Consider the following 8,460-nt stretch of genomic DNA (forward strand, 5'->3'; position numbering starts at 1 on the left):
CCAACAACAACAAACCCACAAGAAAAAGAAATATTGAGAGCATTTAGTGCACAGTAATATTCATAGCTTGAATTCAGTGTAATAACTAAGGTATAAATACTGGAATTTGATGAGCTGGAAATTTTTTGTCTTTATATATTACATGCATGCTCCATAACAGCAGTGATTTTTAGGATTGACAGTCTATCCTGTTTCTTTAATAGTCTGAATAGATAAATTTATTATTGAAACATGAAATAGTTAACAAATTTGATGATTAGTRTATTTAATACTTTATTGTGATTTGCTTTAACTTGCTTTTCACTTGCACATACCTTACATTCCTCACCACCACCAGTACACCAGTATGAAGGTAGTGCTCTCTGTATCTCCTTTCTTTCTTTAACATGGAAAATAAAATCAACATTCAAGGCTGATCACTAGTACTCTACGAAAAGGGCCTATATTATCCAGCCCATAAACAGGAACTGTTAGATCAGAGGAGAAAGGTTTTAAGATTTCTTTATGTATTTGGCTAGAACTAGGTCTAATGGCAATCAGTATAAAACAGCAGTCCTGAAGTGTTAAGAGGATCTCTGCACATACTCCCTTCCAATGGCCCACAGTAGAGAAAACAGAAACGCAGCTCTGCTTTAAGAGTCCTTGGTATTTCAGTTCTCTCAAACACTTCATCTAAAATGTAACTCTACTTCAAATTACAGAATTTATAATGCATTTGGACATTGAAATTTCCACTGTTTTCTAGTGAGAAAACAAGTGCTTACAGTTCCTTACTGCATTATGTAAAAAAAATTTGTTATCAGTATCATTAAAAATAGTATCCCTTATTGAAAAACTGTTTAAACTATATATTGCACAAAAAACAAATAATGAAAAAACTCAGGCACAATGATAATTTTGTAATACCACCAGCTAAATATAATAATTCTGTGCCCCAGAATGTAAGTAGACTATTAGCCCTATTGATATCAAGAAATTAGTCGTAATTAAAGTTGCACGGCATATAAGCATCTGGAAGATTTGGAGCTACGTTTAGTATTTCTATTATGTATACATATATGCGTGYGTGTGTGTGTGTAGATATATRTATTTACACATACATACATGGAAGAGCATATTTAAAGCTATCTCTCTGGAGAACATGATCCAGGAACTTCTGAGCTTCAATAGGTGATACATTATTAGTACCAATCTCAACGTCTGCTTCAAATCATTTGACACTGATGATCACTCAAGGAGTTTTCAGCCTCGACAGGCCTTAGAGACAATGGCTTTGTGCCATTGCAATTAAGCTGAAACATATGCAGTATAAATGGGCRGAGGAGGGTGTTCAGAAAGCATACGTTCACTAACATCAGGGTCCATGCGTAACATGTATCCTGTATCTCATAGGAGACTCCATTCCAATCCYATAAATAAATTGTGGAAGGCAAGGAGAGAAAGTCATAAATCAATCAAAATGGGAGACAACAACAGGTATAAATAAGATCTATCTTTATACAGATAGATAGGTATGTAGGYACATACCAAATACAGAATAATGTGGAATCACATGTTTATGCACTTGATCATTTCACCTGCAAAATTTATAAATAACTAAAATACACGTAGCATGTCAGAACTATGGTGTAGCCTATTTATTTCAGTTGATTAGAGTTCACTAGTCTACTTAAAATTAACACATTTTGCAGTGTTCACAAGACCAGCATTCATTAAGCCGTCACCTGAAGGAATATCCTGTTACTACTACCTTGCACGCAAACCTGAGCCTGTGAATCTGCACAAAGAACTAGGAAAGACATGCATTTCTAGGAAAGAAAGAAAATCTCGTTTCCTCAATAGATGTACAAATGATCCCAAAAATATGTCCTTAAAGGCTATCATTTAGATAGTCTCACATGTTACTCAGATACTCTGRAAGGCCTCTGGACTTCTGCCTACCAGCTACGTCGGGTAGCACAGAGTTACAATCTGAAACAGGTATTGCTTAGTTGCCTCCAGCCTTCCAGTTACCAACTGCCAGTCAGATTCGAAGAGAGAAAACCTGCTGTTATCCCACAGCTGCTTAGCCGAGAGTCAAAACAGTTGTCTTTTAAGTTTCATATATCCAATAAATTGTTTTATCACCCACAATAACAGAGGACAAACAGAATCTCCTGGAACAAAGTCGCTTGCACTCAACTAGCCTTTCAGGCCAGCTGTGCTTACTGATCATTCTTCTTTTCCTTAGAGGAAACAGGTGAAAAATCTTTGCAACTTTTTATTTCAAAGCCAGTGGAGCACAACAGCTGATTTGCTTGGATCAGACTGGTTAATAATTGACTGATATTTACCAAGTGCTGTAAGTCTTCAGAAGGGAAGGGATGAAAAGTATTTTACTAATATCCAGCAGCTCTGAAGCAAGTAAYGTGCAGAGCTCCAAAAATACGCCTTTGCTTATCATGAGGTTTTGCAAGTCTACGTAATTCTTTTTCACAAACCAGTATTTGTTCTTCAGAAATAGCATTGCACAAAGATGATACTAATGTAAGAAGAGTTCCTTCTAAACATTTTCCATCTCATTCATGCTCCTGCTTGTTCACACCTGCCTTTTCATTCTCTTTTTGTTAGCCTCCTTTCCTCCCACTTCCAACACTAGTTATACCTACTAATGTTAATACTACAGCCAAAACCTGAAAGCACTCAAGAAGTGTCTCTGTATTCTCATTAGCAGGTCCAGCTAATGGCTGAAGCTACGTAAGTTATGGGTGTCAGCACTGTTTTTTAAGCCTTAGGTAGTGGGTAATCTCATTCAACATCACTTTCCATGTTTTTTTTGTGTTTTTGAGATGTCTCTGCACAGAAGGCTACACGGATCTGCCAAAAGGTAGCATTGCAACCAAGAGAGCTGTTCTGCCATAACTGGTCTATTAAGATTGAAAACAGCATGGCTACCTGAGRACAACTGAGTCACGGATGCAATAGAAGAATATGAAATATTTGGTGAGAGTCTAACCTCTGAATATAAGAAGTAGTGACCTCTGACTAGCTTTTGTTCTCATGAGCTATGGAGTAAAAAATAACAGAACAAAGCATCTGAAACCCTATGCAATGTAAAATAATATGATTTTGTCCTGTGTTGAACAAGTGTATATGAGGCAATACCCATAAAAGCAGAGATTTGTAGTGATGAAGCTAATGCAATTAAAAACAAAACAAAACACACACACGCAATTACTTTGAGGAACCTCATTTCAAAACAAATCCCATCACATACACAAACCTTCTCTCCAGTGTTCCCTTTTTAATCAGCTGACTTTTAACTTCTTTTTGTTCTTTTCCCCTCAACAGTGTGGAAAACAGTTTTCTCAACTTCTGAGGCTACAGCTTAACAAATTTCACTGCCACACTGTGACAGGTTTTTTTTATTGTCAAGATTTAAAGTTCAGCTGTCTCGTACGAGAATCTAGAAGTACAAATCCTTCCAATAATGTAAAGCTCTGGCTTCCCAAAGGGACTTTGCAGAATCTTAAAAGCCCTGAAAGGTCCTGAGATAGAAAGCTTGAAAATAAGAACTCATGGATGAAGGAAAATCACTTGGGTCAGTTTTAGGGGATTTTATGCATCACTGCTTCTAGTATAGTTTAAGCCAAAGCTTGTAACGGTAACTATATCTTACCTCTAAAAGAGCTACAAAAATAAATAGTGCCAGTAAACTGTGCCTAAGTTCTCTAGAGGGTTCTCTAGCAGGCACTCAGGTTTGCAACTCTAAAAGGAGCCCTGAGACCCCCATCACCTCTGAGCCCAGGCATGCACATCTTCAATAAAAGGCATTCAGCTGGGTTTGGGGTACTAGGCTGGACTAACACTGTTCTCCTCCTCCAGSGCAAAAGCAGTGAATCGCGTGTAGAATGGAAGTGGCCCGTCACACACAAGGGTGCAGCAACCTTTCTAAAAATAGCTAGAATGGTTAGCTTGTTTCTCCCTTCCCCTCCAGTGTACACAGCACACAGCATATTTCAGAATGGCTTCACTATTGATAAAGGCTTTTACCACACTACAATTTTGTATTCCATCTGCTCTCTAAAACTAATACAGGAACTTTCAAGATCACTTGTATTTTTTTGYTTAAAAAACCTTCAGTCTTTACTATTTTGAATTATAATTATGCATTATAATGCCTGTACAACATGACTACAAAATCCAAATTTAAACTTTTTCATGGTGTCTACTGGGGATGCTTTGTATTAAATTGAGAAAATTCAAAATATTTTTGTCCTGATACAGAAGCACATGACTGATTCTTAGAGTATGAAACATTCCCACATAAAATATACTTCTGTTAGCATCTCACTGGTTGCAGACTTCTGAAGGAAAATTAGTACAACTTTTTATTGTGTAACTAAGAGATACTAAATGCAGACGTCACATAGAGCAAGAGAGAAAGAAATTTCCTACACAAAGGTGTATACTTATCTAGCATTGTCCTAAAACATAAGTTCCTAAGTTTCTATGCATCTGTTCTCCAGTAAAAAGTGAAAGATAYGATTCTTCTATGACTCTGAGTAATGACAAGATAGTCTACACTATTCACAGGTCATTTATAAACATTAACAAGTAGCTATATAAAAATGCAACTTCCTTTGATTAATAATATAGAAGTTACTAGAACATCACAAACCACTTTTTGATTTGACTGAAGAAAAGATCATTAACCAACTAAAGACAACAGGAAAAGTAGTCTCTGCAACAAACATCTGAATATTTTCCTTCTCCTAAGGCTGAGAAAAGATACAGGTAGAAAAACAAACAAAATGATGAGTAAAACTTTATCAGAGTCAAATGGTAGTAATCATTCCATCAGACTAAAATGATGTGTTGTTCTCACTCTTCACAGACTTAAATGGTTTTGTCATTCAGAGCTCATGCACATCCCCAGAGGATTTTGATGGCCAAAATACTGCTGCACTTCAATGATGTAACCAACATGTGTACTATTAATCTAGACAGATTTAGAAAGACTTATTTTCSAGACATATTCAGTAAAAATAATAAAGAAAGGGAACACACCTGTCAAGATTATAAGTTACCTATGAACAAGGAAATGCGTAAAATGTGAATCAGTAGTGTTATGTACTCTCATTAGTATGATCCATCAGCCCAGAAGAGCTTGGAAAAGGAACAGAATTACTTTGTATTTTAAAAGCATTTAAGCCTTACAGTGTACATGGCATATGTAAGATATATTGTTTCCATATCAGGGGGCAAAAGATGATTTACTGTTAGCCAAACAGTAAGTCAATCTTTTTTTTAAAAAAAAAAAGTCTCCAGACATTGATTTCTCCATTCTAGCTACTGACATTTGCTTCAGTAAAACTAATGGCAGCATGATCTTAACTACTCTGAACCAGAYAGCTGTTTCACTTTTACCTTATGTCCAAATTTACAGAAGATTCTAGGAACTAGTGAYTTTGTACCACAGATTCTGTCCTTCCCTTTTCGTTCTAAAAAGACCAAATGGGACTAGGTCTTTTAAATCCCACCCTGTGGCCAAGAAATGTTATTTTTTGGAATTTGCCTTAGGTCAGTCAAAGAAAATCCTAAATCTGGAAGTTTTGAGTTTGAGTGAAGTAAGGGCTGCACTCAACTGAATGGCATGCCCTGTTTGGGTGCACAGCCATATCTTGGTGGTGACAGCAGCCATCTCCCCACATCATCACTTGCCCCATTTCAGCTCTGCCCCTTCTCTGATTGAATTTAAAGTGATGACATCCAGCTTGATTTAACCTTGTTTATATGTGGTAATAACCCATAATATCTGTTATGTAATAACCACTCCACAACAGCCTGCTTGCGTGGACTGTTTTGTTTCACATTAAGAGTACCTTTGTGTGGTTTAGTTTAGTTTGAGGTGGATTAAGCTAAACCACAAAACAGCATTCTTAGTGTAGAACATGTATCCACAAGGCAAGTCAGTGCAGAATGGCTACTGCATTTTAAATTCATACCTTTTATTTCACAAAGTGGTTTCACGACAGCTCCACTTCCAAGCAAGTAATACTTGATGAAAGAAAAAATAGTGAGAGGAAGGGGAGTGTGAGGGCTAAAGCAATAAATTGTACATGACTGCCATAACCACATTTCAGGATAACCTTGTCTGCAGAGGATACAAAGCCATCATGTGCTAGGCAAGAGAAGGTGGGATCCTACACAGATCTTGACAGCCTATTTAATTCAGCTTTTGTTTTGTACTTCTATAAAAAAATCTAAATTGGTATCGTCTTTGTATAACATACGAAAACAAAATAACTTACATTTGTCCATGTACAGGGCACCTTTTCCCCGTTTTTCTTTCAATTACCACTAGCCATTAAGATACACTACTTCCAAATTAACAGGGAGTAAGTACCTCATTAATAGACTCTGTCATCTTTTCCTGTTTGCTCATATAATGACACATAAAATTGATTTTTGAAATAATTATTTCTGTAATCATTGCGCTACTCTTTTCTTGCATGAGGCAAGTCAGCATTCCCCCATTTTAACACAAGCCTTTCACGTAACACTAAGCATCTCCTATTAAATCAACTGTTCAACAAAATAAGCAAGTATGAAGGTACAAATCCMCTCAAAAAGTTGCCTTTTTTAAATAGACCATCCCAGCTACAGCAAGGTCATTTCAACTAATAGAAAACAAAGTTTTGTATTTTATAGGGGGCACAAATGAAAATCTTTCACTTAGACCTATAGTAAAGCTACAACAGAATGGCATTGCCTGCATTTACGTGAAAGGCAGAGCACAAAGTCATGAGGATCATTAATCTGGACGAGCTCTTCCAGCCTTTTAAGTGGTCAGCTAACACCGCGCTGTAGTTTCTACGGACTCAGTGGCTACTTGACAGACCTGTCCGCATTTCTCGCGCTGTGAGTCACAGCAACAAGCAGTGGGTGCACAGAACAGAAGTGTCAGGCAGCACCAAGGCTAGAGCCTCATGCCGGGAAAGCCCTGGCTTTTCGGTTGTCTGTAACCCCATCGCAACCTGTTCATCCGCTTATTAAGTAAAGATGCTTTCTCTCAAAAACAAACAAGAAAAGAAAAGAAAAGCCCACCACCCATAGCCCTCACGAGCAGTAAGCGCCTGCTCCTGGACTGTCAGGAGACCTGGTGGCACAATCGCCATCAACAACGTTGGCGGGGCGCTGCCGAAGGCGGCCCGGCCCGGCCGCGGCCGCCGGGCAGCGGCTCCGGGCAGGGCGGCGCCAGCCACCCCTGGCAGCGCGCCCGCGGCCATTTGCTGGTGTGAGGCGTGCGCGCAGGCGCAGGAGGGCGCCGGCGGCGGTTGGGGCGGGGCCGGGGGAGGCGGTGGGGGAGGGGCAGAGCGGCCGTCCGTTTCCGGCGCAGTGATCGTGCCGGGGCGCGTGAGGCGCGATCCGAGGTGGGCGGCGGCGGGCGCGCGCGCGCGCTCGGTGGCGTCGGCACGCGCCGGGGACAGCGGCTCTAACGGCTCTAACGGTCGCTGCGGGCCGCGGGCGGGCAGAGTCTCCCGGGCCGCCACCGGAGCCGCTGTGGCGAGCCTGCGGCCTCGTTTCGCCCAGGGCGGGGGGGGGGCCTTCGGCTGCGCCGCCACGGGGGGTGCCGTGCGGGGTGGCGGCGCTGGGCCTGCTCCTCCCGCCGACAGGCCGCTGCGCCCTCTCCGCCTCCCTTGCGGAGTGAGGGCCCCTGCCCCCGTTCCCAGAAGTAATTCCTAAAGGGATTAGCGCCCCCTTGCAGTGTAGGCGCGGGCGCACGTTTTCGGGTTAGAAGACATTCGGGATTACCTCATCCCCCAAACTGGAGTGTGAACCTGGCTTTAGTGAGCCCACAGATCACAGCGTGGTCCAGGCTGGATGGAAGGATCCCTTCCTTTGGGATTCATCCTGAGCACTCAGTAAGGGCTGTTGCTTAGCATATAAAAACTGAACATCCCTGGTTGCTTGTTGGCTTGGTTTCTCTCTTCTACATTATTCCATCTGCAGTGTCTGAAACTCTGATTTGGAGTCATTTACACGTTTCCAGGGACCTTTGACAGTAGTAATTTCTAGCTTGATATTTGGTCACACCTAGGAAGGTAGATAACAACACACTCTCTGGAATTGCTGTTATGTGGCAGTCCAGCATACTGTATCACAGACTTCCTCTCAGAAAAAATACAGGAGATACTTTTGCACACTGGGAGCAGTCTGCATTCTTGTGTGCATTCCTGACTTGAAACTCTACTCAGAGGTAGGTCTTGAGAGTTGCTATTTTTAAACAAATTTAAAGCAATTCCAACACAATGCAATTAAAAAAGTACTGAAAGTGCTAAAGAGAATGTAYCTGAGAGCTTTTGGCCTTTTTGACACTAGATCTGAAAAAAACAAACAAAACATCCTATCAGATGTAGACACAAGTCTCTATCACTACTGGAAGTTTTGATCTAGACACTAGATTTCTAGGAGTAT

At 40.6% G+C, this 8,460-nt stretch overlaps 1 protein-coding gene across 4 annotated transcripts in view; it reads left to right on the forward strand.

Moving 5' to 3' along the window:
• The first annotated feature begins 7,344 nt into the window (after positions 1–7,344).
• The window catches only part of PTGR2 (prostaglandin reductase 2), a 17,507-nt gene continuing 16,391 nt past the window's right edge, over positions 7,345–8,460 (forward strand). For 2 of the 4 annotated variants that reach the window (XM_085299854.1, XM_085299857.1), the window contains exon 1: positions 7,345–7,415. The gene's annotated coding sequence lies outside the window, so the exon portion shown is untranslated. The remainder of the gene's footprint in view (positions 7,416–8,460) is intronic. The other 2 variants (XM_085299855.1, XM_085299858.1) reach the window with 1 other exon arrangement.

Source organism: Rhea americana, unplaced genomic scaffold (assembly GCF_003343005.1).
Source record: "Rhea americana isolate MKP2758 unplaced genomic scaffold, rheAme1 scaffold_155, whole genome shotgun sequence".
Lineage (NCBI taxonomy): Eukaryota > Metazoa > Chordata > Aves > Rheiformes > Rheidae > Rhea > Rhea americana.